Below are 18,348 nucleotides of genomic sequence, written 5' to 3'. Positions count from 1 at the left end.
ATCTTTTCTGATTTTATGCTAATATATATAACTATTATAATCTACATTATTACCACATAAGTACAACAACCTGTATCTATAACTATTATAACACATACAAACACATGGATGATTCATTTTACTTGACAAATGATTAGTCAATAGTAGAATGAACTGTGCTTTTTGAACTCCGTGGGCCTTTCTGTGAGTGTACGTTTCTGACTGTTGATGTATTATTTATGCAGCAACAGCTCAGCTGAAGTACTCCACTCCATCATGAAACATATATCGCTTACAGACACTTCAAAGTTAGGATGTTTTTCATGTTCACCTGATTGCTTTGACAACTTTGATCTAGCCTCCTTGAGCATCCATCCTGTTCACTGAATGAGGCAATGAGGCACTGATCTCATGGGAAAATTGGAAGATCTGTTATCTAAAGCATAGCCCCTGGACTAGGATTCAGGGGATCTGGTTCTGTTCAAGACTCTGTCATTAGTCTGATGCTCAGCAACTCATATACCATATATATGGTATAAGATAACATGTATTATCATACACCAAGGTTGTGGTAATGTTGTCCTTCTGATTTTGTAACTTAAACTCATTTGTGGGGGCTAATTTTGTTTTTCTAAAGAGAACAGGAAAATCTGATTACAGTAGATAGTATCATTGTAACCGTAACATCAGTGGTATTTATGCCCTTGGCCTACAGAACTGCAATACAAAATGCAAACTGCTAAATTACAAGAAATTAGTTAAGAACAGATGGATGTCTCACTATGAGAAAACGGGACCAACTGTACTGGATCACACCACAACTTCATCTAGCTTCAGCCATTCACTAGCTTCATTCACAGTGGCTAGTAGTAGATGCCTGCAGAAGAGCATAAGAATAAGATAGGCATACAGTGATACTTTCCTAGTATTCTCCCAGCTTCCAGGAATTTGCAGCTCAATGCCTTCTTGAAAGAGAAATATTTTATTTGTGTTTAATAGTCCTTCATGGATTTTTCTGCCATAATTTCTTCTAATTTTAGAGGAATGCTAGAGAGCTTGGTGGTTGATGTAATGTGCTGGCAGCCAGAAGGTTGTAGGGGGAGCTGGATTCAGCTTCCTCTTTCTCTCTAATTCTGTTCTGTAGGAAACGGAGGAGATGGAAGGAACTTAAGGATGCCAACAGAGGGGTAATTGTGGCCTTGTATTGCACTGAGGAATGTTACAGTTAAGAAGCAATTAGAATTCAGCTTGTTCTTTCCCCTTTTCAGGCACACTGAAGGAGCTCCTGCTGATGGAGAGAGTGATGACCAAGTCACATGAAGCCAAACCTCAGTGGAGCCCCACTATACTATGAAATTATTCTACCTAATATAAATTCCAGTGGTAGGACAAAGACAGTTCAGTTGCCCGACATTTTTTCAGGAAGCCTATTCACAGCCAAGGGGTAAATTTATACATCCTTATTCCAACTTCAATGAAAGTGACTATAGTGTTACTATTATCCTGTAAAAGTTCCTGAGACAAGCACAGAAATTGCTTTAAGGAACTAACTCCTTTTTTTAGAAAACATTATTAACACTATAGTCACAACCTATGAGTAATCATTATCACTGTTTTCATCCAGCAAGAAAAAAAAACCTTGAAATTTGACATGACACCATGACCAATCAAAATGCTTTATTTAATTCAGTAAAGACTTTAGAATGCTGTTAAAATAGTATACTAAACATACTAAGTAGTATTGCTAAAATACTATGCAAAGCCCAACACTTTATGCTATAATTCATGTTACAATAAAAACAATACATGTAATTCTAATTTTGAGCAAACCTTTGACCAGCTCTGTGCTAAGCAACACTGGAATAACAAACAAGCAGAACTGGATAACAAAGAAATATTTGAAGAAAATGTTCAAAAGAGTTAAAAGAATACTCACTGCACACAGCTCTCAAAAAGTGAAACCTAGCTATGAAATACCTGGCAGCCATAATTTCATAGATTTGGAAACTGCTGCAAGGTCCTGTGGAAAGCTGTGGAAAATAAAGGTCTATATTGACACTGTAGTAAACTGTCATATCCTAGAAATGATGAATCTTGAAAGTACAAAAGATGGAGGGCTGAGAATTACTCCTGGAGATGTTTTACAAACCAGATTCAAACTGAGGTAATGTGGCAATTTGTCTTTTGTTTTCTTGTTCCCCCGTTGGGTTCAGAGGCACCCCTGTGCCTCTACGCTAGCTTGTAGAATGATCTCTTCCTTTGCATAACTGATAAGGTGAACTCAGCTCTGTCTTTATCTCTCTTCTTCCTCTTCTCTCTAGCTGCATTTTATAATTCCATCTCTACAATCCCTATATGGTTTGCTTATTTTATCTCCACTGTTACTTATTCTGATAAGTTACAATCATTTGCTCTTTTGTCACCCTTCGTCTGCAGCTACAGCAATCTGCTGTTGTTTTGTTTCACATCTGCCTCTTTCCTTTTATTTATTTTTCTCCCATTTCCCCTTTCAAGCCTTTTTAAAATAGGGAAAAATGGTTTGTTTTAAAATTTGCTTTGTATATATTAGATATAGGAGAACATCTTTGACTTGCCTTAGCTCTTCAAAGTTAACCAGCAGCTAACTGTAAAGATCAGAATCGAAATCCATACTCATATTAAAGGGAAGCAAAGGTAATTCAAAGTATTTTATTAATAATAACAATGAATTACCTCTTCCCCATTTCTTTCTTAGAATGTTCAAAATCTCAGAAATGAAGGGGGCTTATCAGAGGACTGTGCTGCCATTCAGAGGGGCCTTGATAGGCTGGAGAGATGGGCAGAGAGGAACCTCATGAAGTTCAACAAAGGGTAGTGCAGAGTTCTGCACCTAGGGAGGAATAACCCCATGCACCAGGACAGGTTGGGGGTTGAGCTGCTCGAAAGCAGCTCTGCGGAGAAGGACCTGGGAGTGCTGGTGGACACAAGTTGACCATGAGCCAGCAATGTGCCCTTGTGGCCAAGAAGACCAGTGGTATCCTGGGGTGCATTAGGAAGAGTGTTGCCAGCAGGTCGAGGGAGGTGATCCTCCCCCTTTACTCAGCCCTGGTAAGGCCACACCTGGAGTACTGGATCCAGTTGTGGGCTCCCCAGTACTACAGAGATATGGAGCTACTGGAGAGAGTCCAGCAAAGGGCTACAAAGATGATTAAGGGACTGGAGCACCTCTCATATGAGGAAAGGCTGCAAGAGTTGGGACTGTTCAGCCTGGAAAAGAGAAGGCTTATGGGGGACCTTATCAATGCCTATAAATATCTGAAGGGAGGGTGAAAAGAGGATGGGGCCAGACTCTTTTCAGTGGTGCCCAGCGACAGGACGTGAGGCAACAGGCACTAACTGAAACACAGGCAGTTCCATCTGAACATGAGGAAAAACTTCTTTACTGTGAGGGTGACAGAGCACTGGAACAGGTTGCCCAGAGAGGTTGTGGAGTCTCCATCCTTGGAGATATTCAAAAGCCGTCTGGACAGCATCCTGGGCAACGTGCTCTAGGTGACGTTGCTTGAGCAGTGGGGTTGGACAAGACAATCTTTAAAGGTCCCTTCCAACATGAACTGTTCTGTGATTCTGAGAATAATAATAATCAGATACAACTTACCTCATTTCACTGACATGATATGACAAAGAATGAATAAAATAAAGACGTGTTAGGGCCCTGAGTGCACCAATAGGCCTTGCCAGCCCTGACCAGCCCCACCTGGGGCCTCTCCCAACCAGGGGGACCCCCAGGGCCCAGGAGACCCATTTCAGCTCAGCCCTGGGCCTTGCCCTGCCTGAGCTACACCACAGGGTGTGCCTGTCTCCAGCCCTCTCTTTGTCCCTGCCTCCTAGATGGACTCTGGACCTACACTGTAGGTAGCTTGTCTCCTGGATGGACCCCTCAGACAGACGTTATAGCTTATCTCCAGTCCTGTCTTTGTCCCTGCCTCCCACATGGACTTTGTCCCCCACTGTAGCCTTGTCTGCAGTCCCATCTCTGACCCCATCTCCTTTTGCTCCTGGCTGAGCTCCCTGGCTGGATCCTGGACCTGGTTCATCACTTGCCATGTCTGGTGCTGTCAGTGAACCCTGTTACCAGCACCTACTTCTGCCTGGCAAGTTCAGACTCTGTGGAACTGCGCCCCATCGACTGAGAACACTGCCTGTGCTTGGGTCACCCTCGGCTTCTGGCTTGTCTTTCTTAAAGTGAAGCCAGCCCTCTCTGTTCCCCAACAAAAAGTCAGGATCTCAACAGAGACTTGCCTTATCATACAAAAATTCTAAATCTGACACCTTCTATAATTCTTACTCCTTGCTAATACAAACTCTGCAACACCAAAAGAAAACTGCAGTATCTTTCAATGAATGATAAAGACATAACTTGAGTGGGTGGGTAAGCTGGCACAGCTCAGGCAATTCACTGGACTGTTTGCATATGGATGAGGTTATATAAATTCTGTTCATCTGGTCTGTGAGCTCCCTCCTGCCTGACTTTTGGACTCTTACTCTCTTACCTCCGGAATATGAACCCTGAACTGGCCTCCACTACTTACAGCAGGAGCCTAGGTCCTGCTTCAGGGATTTATGCTGATGCCTGAAGACAGTGTGAACACCTCTGAATTCTGCACGGCATCGTACTTCGTCCTGCAGGGCCTTTTGTTTTAGAAATTGGAATAATACAAAGACAGCTTCCCAGAGCTGGTTAATAAACTATACTCCAGGCATCATTCCTTTCACTTCTGATTTGTCAAGGCTTGTCTCAGCAAGAGCTAAAGTGGCCTAAGTACAGTTTAGGTGAAAATGGTCAGACTAGTTTCACAAACATTTTACAACATGTTAATGATTATTTCCTATACTACAAACAACACCAAAACTGGAGCTGGTTTAATAATCCGGAACAACACCTATGGTTATTCTCTTAAATTCTGGTCTAGATCTCTTCAGCTACATTCCCTGTAATTCATTGTTTGAAAACTTTCATGAACTTGTTTTTTTGTTAGCATAAATTCAAGAGGAATGGCTGATCTCTATATGAATGCCATATTCACATGCAAATAGCGATATTTGTGCACAAACAAGATAATTTATTCTTTGTAATTATGCTCTCTGAAACACTTCAAAATGCCAACCAGAAAACAGAAATAGCACTAAGTAACTGAGACTGTCCATCAAATCTCATAAATACAAAACCAGTCAAATTGGACAGCATGTAAACAATAAAGTAATATTTATCCAAACTCATGAATGAAGTCATGAATAATAAACATATTTTAGAAACAGATACCAGAACGATTCACAATTTTTCATTAAGTTCTATTAGCAATGAACAATTTAACCTTGGCTATCTAAGATTTGTAATAACACAATAACCTAAATTAAAGAGCTAAAGACAGCAGTGGATAAAAGTAGAAAAACAAAGTTTTGGAAAAGTCCCTGGCATCATGGCTGGTGAAGTAGGGGGTAGTAAGTAGTAACTCAAATAATTCTTGAAGAATTTTAAGGCATTTAAATACAGTATCTTCCTGAATAGAGTATGATGAAACAATAAAATACTGATTCTAATGTTATGATCATGAACTCAGGTTAACGATCTGGGTTAGAAGGCAAATGCATACACTTTAGTTAGTTCAGTATTCTAAATTACTTCATTTGCTGTAGGTGGAACTAAAACTAGAAACAATTCTGTGTGCTGTAAATTCTATAATAAGCCAAAGATTTTAATGAGCATGTGATGTTCTTGTTATTACTAGAAATGTGAGCTTGCAAGGATTCATATCTATTTAGATCTAAAGATTACTAGATTAAGAAGGAAAGATGAGTACATCAACTGAACTTTGAAGAAATATCTGGAGAGGGTCCTGGCAACGTGCTCTAGGTGACCATCCTTGAGCAGGGGGGTTGGACTAGATGATCTCCAGAGGTCCCTTCCAACCTCAACCATTCTGTGATTCTGTGAAATTTATTAATTCAGTTTTGGCAGACTTAGATATCTATATAATTTATGGGAGATAAATTCCATTTTCCCTTCCTGTGTATCTTTAAAGAAATTCTGACCTTCATTTGAATATAGTATCCATACTTTTCAGATCCAGTTTTTATCATAGTCTCACTGGCCACAACATCACTCACCCTAATATATTTGGTGGTCAAATACAAGAGTAATATCCATGCCATCCCAGACAAATGACTACCAAAGATACTGAGTAAAGTTTTAGAGACTTTCCCTCAGTGACCACATTATGGTTTTCATATAGTCTCTTTTAGAAATAAAAATATTCTGGTCTCCTTAAAATATTTCCTGGACACGATTTGCAAAAGCCCCATTTTTCAACAGATACTTTTAACTCCACTGACGCACTAATTCCTATTATGTATACATTTTTAACCTGGTATTGAACTTGATTCTGCTTAAGTAATAAATGCTGTTCAGTTTAGTGACATCAATTAAATTCAAAATTAATATACATGAGCGTAAATGATTACACAGTTGCAAAGTTCAGATTAAACTACAAGGAAAAACTGAACCTAAGCAAATGACTTCTAAGACTCTCAAGTAATCTGATAATTTTCTTTTCATGTCATTTATCATGGCTGGAAATATCTTTTTACCTCTGAAATTACAGTAGGGTCATTATGAGAATATTATAGAATGAGGCCACCATTAGCTTATAACTTTTTAAGCATAACAACAATCATTCTGACAATAACTTTATGAAATCTGTCAAACTGAGCACTCCTCCTGGACTGTCATGGTTCAGCAGAGAAACTGGCAAGACCTCAGTCCTACTGGAAATAACTGCAAAAGTGTTTTATCTTATCTTATCTTATCTTATCTTGATTCTTTTATCTCCTGTCTAGATGGGCATGGTTGGGCAATATTTAACCCTATGGGCACAAAAACTTACAATATGTACAGCTCTGTGACTTTAGGGACAGATCTGACAAAGGAGAGAATTCACCAGGAAGAGTAGATTGCCGCATTAACATGAAAAGTTAATGTTCGGAAAAGTTTTCAAACCCTTTTAAGACATGCTAGGGACCCATTCAGCACCAACAGATTCCAAGAAGTAATGTGACTAATATTATTTTTGAGCAATTTTCTCAAACAATTAATTTTAGCTCTGACTGGTTTTGTTCATATCAGTGCAATTTTGTAAGGCAACGTGAAAGGCAAGTACATCCAAACTTTTAAAGTGAAAATAACTTTAATTCACTTAGAGTGAGCTTCTGCGCAGTAATGTATATAGTTCTTCTTTACATTACCCCCAAAAAAGCCGAAACATCAAACTACTTGACTCTCCATTTTACTATTAGCTGTCAGTATTTCTGACCTTTATGACTGTGGAAGTCCAAACCCAATGAAAATATGATTTTCTAAGTTTTGCATTCTATGTATTCATCTTAGACTTTATTCCCATTCTGCATTCTATCTCAAAACAAATATAATGAATCTATATAAATATGGTATAGGACTACCTAATGCCATATATATTTCTTGCTAACATGCATGCCTTCTTTATAACTCAATAGCTCTCACTCCTTTAAAGGAAAGTTATTTGATGTGAAAATATTAAAAGAAAAAACAACCCAGCAACAAGGATCTTTAAGAACAGTGTCAAGCACAGAATTTGAAGGTTTATAGCTTTGACTAATATATTTAAATTGCACATAAATTATTCATGTCTGTAGTCATATAAATTTGTATCATAACCATAAATTAACAATAGACTGTCAGGATTTGATATCAGATTAATAACTAAATAAAAGAAGAGATGTTAGAGACTCAGTATGCATTACTGCTCTTTCTGGAATCAAGTATTTCTATAAAATACAAAAACATATATCTTTAGGTCTGCAAAACATTTTACTATTTGTCCTTCAGAGAAGAATACATCTTTTGTACTAATTCTGTGAGAAAACAAATATAGCTGGGTACTCAAAAAATAACTGTACAACTGAGCAGGCTGCCCAGGTTTAACCTCTTTCCAAAGGAGAAAATATTGATACCAGAATGAGGTTAGAATCTCCTATATTACTCTACTAAAAAGTTACATCTGATGGGGGGGAAATAACTTTGAAAAGGCTCAGTGTATTAAGGCAGTACAAATTACGTCTTAGTCCTCCAATTAAAAGAGAGTTTGTGGAAGATCCTTTTGATCAAGTAGAGTCCTATTGCAGAGTATCTAAATTTAGCATGACATGATCTGATGCTCACAAGCAGACAACAGACAAAACTGATAACGATTAGGCTACACGTTTACTCACTGATGAATGTCAATATTTATGATATAGTAGTTACATTTTCATAAGTTTCTCTGTTCATTGTCAATCTTCTCTGTTCCTTCTAGATGGCATATGCCAGAAAAGATTTTTTCAAGACAGTGAATGTAATGATTGAATTACTTTACAAACAGTTTTGGAAAAAGAAGCCTACCATGGACCACAAAAAGCATGGACAAACAGAGATGAAAGGTATATGCTGAGATGATAGACAGAGAGAGTGGAAATCCAAAAATGTATCAGAATTAGAGACTGCATGGGTAAATATGGTCTGGTGAATTACATTTTTACTGCATTTTCAGTTTAGTCTACACCTTTGTTTGTAGTAGGCTGTTGCATAAACAGCTCTGATTAATCGGTATATGAAGAGCATATAGCTGAATATTACATTTGTGATACTTTAGGGTAAAATTGTCGATATATTAGGAATACATGAATAACAGAAACTGAAAGAAATGCTTGCAGCTTTTAGCATCAAACTCCCATTGCTTTTATTACAAAACATAGCTAAAAGCTCTACAGTTATCCTGCAGTTTGCCTAGTCTTCTTTAAGGTTTGTTTTGGGATTCAACAGATTATTAAAACAGGTACATCTTTATCTCTTGTTTTATAATGCAGTAGTCAACAGAAAATTAATCCAATTATTTATGATTTCTTCTGTAGAATTTATATGATCTTTGGGTAGGTTAGGTGGCATGCAATGTGTTATGACTATCATGTTTTCAGTAAATAAATGCCAAAGCGATTTCTTCTATACAATTTACAACTCTGTGGCTTCGATTAGCCACTATCTTATAACTTATGCAATTACATACACTTAAATTACCACTGAAATAGTTTGAAATGCAGAGATTTGTAAAAGGAATATAAAGATTGCTATGAATGATGCATGAATAGAAATGTGCGTGTGAAAGCACCTGGAGAAACAGTGGTATAAGGGGTTACAGGAATGGTCTGTGTTCACAACCAATGGACACAAATGGACTAAGAACACAAATGACAGCAATAAAGCACTAAGGAATGTGTTTTTGTCAAGACAAGAAGGACTGCACTCTGATAAAACAACAGCACAGATGCTTTGTCAGCAGACAACTCTACCCTCTACACAAGAGGATAGCAATGTTACAGCCCATCACACATGATATTCCTCTTCCTCTCATTCCAAAAGAAAGTCAGACTACAGCCCTAAAATACCTAAGATAAGGAAGCAAAAACAGTAGGCACCATTGAAGTAAGCAAAATTCTGAATCCAAAGAATCACACCATAATAACTGTTGACTCCTATCCAAAAAGCAGTTTTCATTGCTAATCAAAAGGAACCCAAGAGATATGATGAGACAGCAATAGTCAGCATCCCTCATCTTCCATTTCACACACAAGTGACTATGGCCAGACAACTTGGACATACATACCTTGGTTAAGCATTGAGTGTGAGAGTGAGTATAACCTGAGAAAGTATGTGGCTAAAATCAGTTATGTTTAAAACAGATATCACCTTGCCCTTCCTTAATGTCTCATATTGACTTTAGTTATATGAACTACCTACAGCAATTCCGACATTCTGACTTAAAATTCTGTGCTCACTTTGCAGTTGTGAGTAAAATATAAGGAAAGGTAGAGTCAGACTCAAATGTGTGGTCCTATTCCCTATGGTGCAGCCCTACAATTGACAATAAAGAGTTCATAGACTTGCAGTTTAAAAATTGCAAACTGCATATGTTTTTCCTATTGAAGAGGTATCAAACAGCACTGGGAGCAGACACCAGCTGCTGCAGTCCTCTCCTCCCATGAGAGTCCCCTTTTTATCAGCTACAGAGTCAGGATCCCTCAACCTTTTATTTTTTTCCCTCTCTATGATGCCACGGATATTTTGGTCTTCTTTGCACAGCATTATCAGCTTCAATGGGAAGGTGGGAGTTGGGAAGGAGGTGATGCTATCCTTATTTTACAGTCTGGTTGTAAAGGTTGCCTACTGCAACGTGAGAGTTGCGGCTTCGAAACTCTGTAGGCTTAAGAGGTCTCCCACTTTCTGGGATGGTGCATGGCTCATTTTATTAAAATATATGAATTAAACTCATTTTATCAAAGTGCTTAGTTTAACCACACTGAGAGTTAAAAAGGGGAAGCAACGGCTGCAAAATAGACACTGAATTACAGTTAAGTATATACTTTAAGATATATAACTTACCACTGTGAAAACTGCCTTATGCCAACATGCCTACACATATCTAATTAAAATTCAGCCTTAATTAAGTACTTATATTTTATCTGTTTTCTGCCCTGGAGGAAGGACGATGTTAACAGCTTTGGAGGAAGACCACTTTGCCAAAATCGCAACCATATGGCAGCAAACAGAAAGGGCCAGTCTAACAAGGCTTTATTTGCTAAAAGAAAGTTTGATTTCTTTTGAGAGAAATTGTAGCTTTTGTAGGCAGAACCATACTAGGGAAGATGAAGACTTCGTGTCTGAGTAGTGGCATCCCAGATTATTGAAAGGAGAACAGACGGAAGAAAGAGAGGAAGCTGAGCATATAACTTCTGGCAATCAAAGGTCTGAGCACTTTAAATTACGTGTTACAGTTGCACAGGGTATAGCATGAACTCTTTCTCCTCTCATTCAGCATTTCTGGCCATAGCCCTACCTGATTCCATATCTTCCTAATGGGAAATTCTGCTAAGACATATCTGCTTTATTTCCCAATCTTTGTATTTCTTGCAATTTTCCCCGTATTGAGTATTTACAAACACAATTTTCAGGAGGAGAAGGAATCATCGATAACAATAGCCTTGTTTCTGTGAGTACAGGAGGCAAAAAAACGCAAGAAAAGAACTTTTTATGATGACTGCCTACAACTTTCGTCCTGATATCGAAGACCAGAAAAAGCCCACCACAAAATGTATTTTAATACAGACAGAGTTCCATGAACTACCGTTAATCTGTGACATTAAATCTGTACTACATGACATAGAAACATGCATATGTACTAGATGCATCCAGAAGCAATAAAGTCTTGTTTGTGGAAAAACTTATTCTGAATATAGCACAGCATACTGCAGCTCAGCTACTTTCAAATGAGAGCTGCTCATGTGGATTCAATTCAGGTGTATCTGTCAGTATTTCACAGTCTTTCTTGTTTCAGATTAGCTCTAGAAGAGCCAACTCGTGGGTCTCTGAACTTGTAGACATGATAAAATATATTGCTAAAATAAATATTTGAAAGGAGATTTGCTAGCTCCCTTGAAAATAGTCTTTTATATGGTATAATTCTGTTACAAACACTTCTTCCAGAAACAATCAGCATCTGTTGTATTAATCTTTGAAAGGCACTCACTCAGGCAGTCTCACTCAGTGAGTAACAGTTGGAGTCTTGATATGGATATTGAGACATAGATACTGAATCTCACAAGCATAGGAAAAGGCACTGTTCTCGCAAAAGGGCAGAAAATTTGCTTCTTTCAACTGTAAGAAGAAGATTTAATGCAAAGTTCCAAGCCATTATTGCAGATCAAAAAAATGAAGGATGATTGAGGAAACTGTATCCTGTGTTCCTTCAGGTGGAACAGTGAGGGTGCTCAGGGACAGGTGCCTGCCCAGCTGACCAGAGAAACCCTGACTACAGTACACGTGCATGCACATACCAACTAGGCAGTGCATTTACAGACAGCATCCAAAAAATAATTCACAAATAGCAGAATTATTAAATTGTAAATTATTGAATTGCAAATCAGCCTCCATGTGCTAGAACACATTTGACAGAAGAGGTTCTCTCAAATGCCCAGTTCAAGCTTAAACTGATTGTAGATTACTTTGATGCAGAATGGCCATTTAACATTATTTTCCTTGTCACTGATTTAATCGATCTGACTTGAAACAGTTCTTACTTTAAGCATGATGATGATATGATAACCATTAACTGTGTTAAAAATATGTATCTCTGAAGTAGATAACTCCTTGGTTATTCTCTTTTGAGTGACTTGCAAGAGTAAATAAACTCTGAATCACATACCTCTGAACTGCTACTGGGCCCCAGCTAACATAGAAATGTGGCTATGCATGCCTTGAAAGACTTTTTTTATTGTAGAACAATTTGTTTATAATTAGGCAAAGAAAATATGAAACTGAGGTGGGTTTTTTTGTTTTTTTGTTTTCCCTGAGAAGTGCAGATGGCTGATATTTAAACATATTAGCTTTTCTAAATCCTTTGCAGAATGTATATTACTAATCAGTGTAAGTATCTACTATGTCAGAAAAAAACCCCAGCTGTTCGGTTTATTAAACTCCACCTTGTTCTAGAAAGGTTCCATCTAAACCACGTTATCACAGTGGTCACAAAGTTATTTCAAAATGGACTGGAAGGGAGTTAAAGCAGACACCTAATCCATTCAACTGACTCAAGCCAAGGCCAGTTTTTCCTCAACCATTTTTCTTACTTCTGGCAAACATCCAGAAGTCTTTAAGAATGTGCCAAATGTAACAGAGGTTATAATCTCCCTATTAATCTATTTGAATGCTTCACTACCCTTGCCCTTATAGTTTTGTCCTGAGGAGAAGAGAGGGAGATTCATTTCAGCTAGTTTTATATACCTATATCTGAAGTAGTCCTCCAAGTTCTCTTCATAGATACTTTATATTTCTTCTAGTCATTTGCTATACTTCAGACATTTAGATATGATGAATGATACTCTAGAAGTGCCTGCTTATCTAACACAATATAACTAGCTCAGAGGTACACAATGCAGTCTACACTATGAAGTTTAAATTTAGATATTAAGGAGAAAATCTGTTTGTCTAATCTACCATTATTTTCATCAAGACCATGGTTACTTAATTTGCTTATAAGAAAAACATGTGAGACCACGTTAAAAGCTGAACTGGTGCCAGAATACAGGGCATCTACTGCTCTTTCCTTACCTACAAAATCTCCTGTCAACTCATAGCAGGGAATTAGATTGCTTTAACAGGTTTGTTCTTGACAAATCCATATTGGCTGTTATTCCTTTCATTGCTATTTTCTAGATACTTGAAATAGTTTATCTGTTCAGCAGCTTTTCATGAATTGAAAATAATTCCTCACATTCTCCTTCCTCTCCTCTTCTAAAGATAAGCTCTACATTGTCCTCTCCTAGTCTGCTGGTACCTCACCCATCCTCCAAGAATTCTCACCAGAAACCACTAGTGGTTCTAAGATTATTTCACACAGTTATACAACAAAATGGAGATCATTAAATCAATTTTAAGATACCTAACTTACGTAAGCTGTTTTTTCCTTATCTATAAGTGACATTTTAGCTACCAGTATTAGTTGTGCTTGTTACATGCTCATAAATGACCTTTTCAGTAAATATGCAAGAAAAAAAGTTAACTGTACTTTTTTGCCTCCTCAGCAGCTATTATGAGCAGTGTTCCCTTTCCTATGGTACCTCTCTAAGTTACCAAAGATTTCTTTGTTCTTCTTCTCCCTATTAATGTACTAATATAATTATTCTACACTATACTATATATACTATTTTATTTTATATTATACTATATTTGTACTGATATAATTAATTTTATTTTATAGTCAGTTTCTTCTACTTCTTAGTTTCATCTCATTGAGTGCTTTGGAACTTCTGACTTGTCTTTACATGCTTGTGTTATTCTAAAATTGTTATTCTGATTAAATTGAGAAATTTTCCCCCATATGTCTAAGGTGAAAGCAAAGATCACAAGGTAGCCAAGTTGGTCTTTTAGATTTTCTTTTCTTCACATTGGGATAGGTCGTACTTATGCCTTTAGTAGTGTTTTGTTGAATCCAGATTTCTCTTTAACCAGCATCCTAAAGATCTTCTTTACAAATTCTGTGAATTTGTTGACATCTACCTTCTTGAGGCTTGTTGTTTGAACTCTGTTGCACTCCCTAATTCCCCTTTTAAGAATCATATGTAGTATCACTTCATAGCAACTCAAACTGCTACATAATCACATTCTTAGTCAAGTCCTTCTACCTGTTAAAATCAAATCCAACCCCAAAACCAATCTTTCCTCTATTTTTTTCTCTAGCTCTTGTGTTAAATATTGTAACCAACAAGTCCTAAGTGCTTCTTGAGCAGCCTGTCAATGTAATTTCTTTACAACAAGAGGCTGAATAACTGAAATTTCTCATTACTATCAAGTTCCATGGCTTTAGGTATGCACCAAGAATACCCACGTTCTTTTCCATTTTCTTGGACACCTACAGACATTCAACAGCTAACTAATCTATGTTCAAGATCTCAAAGCAAACATCATATTTCTGAAATACAAGGCAACATTTCCCCTCTTCTTCTCCTCCCTCTTCTTCGTGACAAAGTTAAACCCTTTACATGACTGGACTATTAATGTAAGACATATCATAAAATCTCTACAGTGCTTTGTCATAATCTTCAATTAATTCTTGCCTATTCCTCATTAATTCTTCCATTAATTCTTGTCTGTTCCTCATTCTTTTATTAGTATACAAACAGATAAGGTACTTGGCAAACTGACCCATGACTCTTCTTCTAGTCACTCCTTTAATCCTATTTTAAGTAATCCTATCTCTCTTAGTGATTAGAACTATATCCAAGTTCCTTTATTTAAGCTGAAGATTTTTGCCCTTGACAAATTGTTCTTAATTTGAAGTTCTGTTCTCCCAGTATAGAAGTCGATGTATCAAGACACTATTTCACATTTTCTGTGTGGCAGATTTTATCTTTTCCTGTCAGCTCACACATATTATCCTATGGTTGTAAAAGTCAGAGCCCTTGCTATGACAACACCTTTGTAGGTATGCAGTTATATTTAGTGTGTATTTATCTCTGACTCATGCTTGTCTCAAAAATGAGAGGACAGTAATAACTCCTGAATCTTCAACCCTTCATCCATGGTCCCAGAGCCTTATAAACACTTTTGATTGGCTTAGGATAATTCTTGGCAATATCATTAGTATCCAAACAAAAGTTTATCATATGATAGTGATCAGTGATATCCTATGCAACTGCTCAAATTTGGGCAGTTTGGGCTGAAGAAACATACCAGCCGCAGTTCCAAGTGGTTCAGATGTCTCCAAATCACGTTGAATAGGAGGTCACTAGCCAACATTTCGTCCTGGTAATGGAGGTTTTGTCCTCTTTGGAGTACAAAAAGGCTTTTTCTCCTTTATCATTGAGATTTGTTCTTACTTGCTCCCTGGTCAGCATTCCTGTTTCTGATTTCATAGGCAAACTACACAGACGTAGAATGCTGCATGGCCTCAGAGGAGATCTGCAGCCAGCTTCCTCTCTGCAAAGTGTCAAGTTTACTTCTCCAGTACTTGTACTGCCACCAAACTGAAAGCTCTGCTTTACGTTTTTGTCTCCAAATGCATTCTGTGGATGAAGTCCTCATAACTTCTCAGGTTTGATTCTCTCCTCCTATCTTACTCCTTTAATTTCTTCCTAAGAGATTCCTCTGGAGATCAAAAAAAAAGTTTTTCTAGATTTCACTGGCAAGAATACATAGGCTAAAGTTCCTGTGAAGCCAGTCAAGGATTTCCTCACAAGAAGTCATCACAGCATAATTTTATATAGAGATATTGAATTATCAGTGCATGACATATCTCTTCTCAAAAATTTTTCATTCAGAATGAGATACTATGTAATACAAAAAGCTCCTCATATAGCTCCACTAGATTAGGTATATATGCCTGTGAATTTCATTTATTTTTGTTTTTATACAGTTAACAGTTCATAAAAAACACTGGAGTATAATAAGAAGTACAGAACCAAGTAAATGCTAAAATGAAGGATTCCGTATCAAGCTACATTTACCCTTCAGTATTATCAGAAATTTCAGTATTTCCTAAAAAAGTTATTAGACAAGAAAAGTGTAGTTTCCTAAACATAATGCTTAATAATCTAGCTGGTTTCATTCAACAGTAAAGGAAATCTTTTCAACTTATACAGTCAAAGGACATTAAATAATTTGCTATATTTAGTGTCTACTGGATAATGTTTTTACACATATATTCAAATAAAACTTTAAAAATATATATTTCTTAAGATATATATGAAGATATATACATATACAAACTGATGAAGTATTTCAAAATAATATTATTTAATACCTTATTACTTAATTTCCCTGCATAAGCATAGGTCATATCTATATGTCTGGCTGTGCTACACTTAGCAAAGAGCCAGGAAGGAGAAGAGAAGGTGAATGATGAGTTCTGTGGTGGAGTTTAAGTCCTCAGCACTACAACACATATGCAGATAAAACCCTAAATAAAATGTATGGGAAGCCAAACAATGCCAGCATCCTTAAGAAATTAGGCAGGGGCTTTGTGAGGCACCTCTGAGGAACACTGAGGTACCTGAGATGCTTCTTGTCAATCAGCTATAAGTGCTAGAAGCATAAAACATAAAGCTGATTTTGCTCAGAACACTTCAAAGCAACATCTTTATCAGGGCCAAAGACTTAGCCAAAAAAAACCCAGGCTGTATCATCAGTAAGAAAAAAATCCAGGAATTGTCTTGTGCTAGTTAATAAATGGTAATTAACAGAAGCCAGAACCTTACTGAAGTAAATTCCGTTACTGAATAAATACATATCACCATACTAAGGCTCCACTTTATTGGTTACCACAGTTTGCTAATTGTGAGAAATACAGACTTCTTATTCTGCTAGATAATCCTGTTACTTTTAAAATACAAAATAAAAACACACTTCAAGTATCACATGTTCAATAAAATGTATTTGGTCTATCTTCCTTTGCTGCCTGAACTGAGATTGACTGAAGCTAGAAAATGCATGAGGAATAAAAAGCAAAAAACATAAATGTGAAGCTGCATATAGCCAGCTCTGTAACAGATAAAAATGTCTTTATCACAGTCTGTATGTACAGCAAAATTGATTAAATTTAAAGAAATGTAGTTGTGCTTTGATTGATTGCACATAGCTTGATTTGTTACATTAAGAGCAAAATTATATTATCGTTCTAAACTAGTTGAAGACCATTAAGGAACTGATAAAAAGGAAAAATCACTGGTTTGCAGACAGCTGCACACTGAATTGGAAAAAAAGTTGAGACTCAAAGCCCCCTCTAGGAAAAGGAGAGTGAAGAAAAGAGTAGATCTGCCAACTGAAAGAGCTAAAGAACCAAATGCCATATATGAATGCCAAGAAAAATAATGCATAATAGTAGAAGTCACAAAAGGGCTAATGACAAGAATTGTTGGGAGATTTTTCTGATCTTAAAAGTACAATAAAAAAGTGAAAAAAAGAAAACCAGTGATCAGCCATAAGAAGCAAGAGAATAATACTTACATATTACTAATTTATGTAAATTTGCATATTCATAGTGTTACTCTTGTCTGCTTTTCATAGCTGTAACTTGTTGTGCAACTTCTTAATACAGGCCTGATTTTGAGTGTGATGTCTGTGTACTATCATGCTAATAACAATCAGCAAATCCTGAATTTCTTATAACATCTTCAGAAATTACTAATCACCTCTCGACCTAGAGTTTCTCCACGAATAATTCTCCCTACCAACACTGCAAGTTTCAGAAAGAAAAAAATAGTTTGGCAGGACAAATTGCCTACTCTTTTTCAATATATTGTTCCTTATACTTTTCCAAAACAAATCTGAATGTGCTTGCTTTATCTGCAGTCATATTTACACTCAAATCAGTTATTTCCTCGTTTTCCTCAATTCTCTTCTCTCTGCCCAGCTACAGTTAAAATAGCTGTGGCAGGTCTATTTAATTGATAAGGTAGAGTTTCCTGCAGTGCAGAGATCATGCTCCATGAAGTGATTGGTTGTTACAATATATATTTTTCAAATCTTAAGTGAAAAGGTAGATAGTCCCCTAACTGATACATAAAACCATGTAATTGCATGGAATTGCTAGCAGGCATGTGCCAATACAGGTGGGGCAACATATCTTTGCCTCAAGACCAAATTTTTCGGTCATGCCAGTCACTTTTCTTTCCATGAGATAGGAAGAAAATGTAGTAAAATGCTTTCAAAATTCTTATCAACACTGTTGCATAGATTTATGCTGACATACCAACAAGCTAGCCATGACTCAG

The 18,348-nt window shown here is 37.0% G+C and overlaps 1 protein-coding gene across 1 annotated transcript in view; it reads right to left on the bottom strand.

Annotated features, from left to right (window-relative positions):
• Positions 1 to 18,348, bottom strand: part of ANKS1B (ankyrin repeat and sterile alpha motif domain containing 1B) — a 449,800-nt gene that overhangs the window by 208,361 nt on the left and 223,091 nt on the right. The window lies entirely within an intron of this gene.

Source organism: Apteryx mantelli, chromosome 1 (assembly GCF_036417845.1).
Source record: "Apteryx mantelli isolate bAptMan1 chromosome 1, bAptMan1.hap1, whole genome shotgun sequence".
Lineage (NCBI taxonomy): Eukaryota > Metazoa > Chordata > Aves > Apterygiformes > Apterygidae > Apteryx > Apteryx mantelli.
The sequence above is the reverse complement of the archived record's forward strand: the minus strand, read 5'-3'. Positions and strand labels throughout refer to the sequence as shown.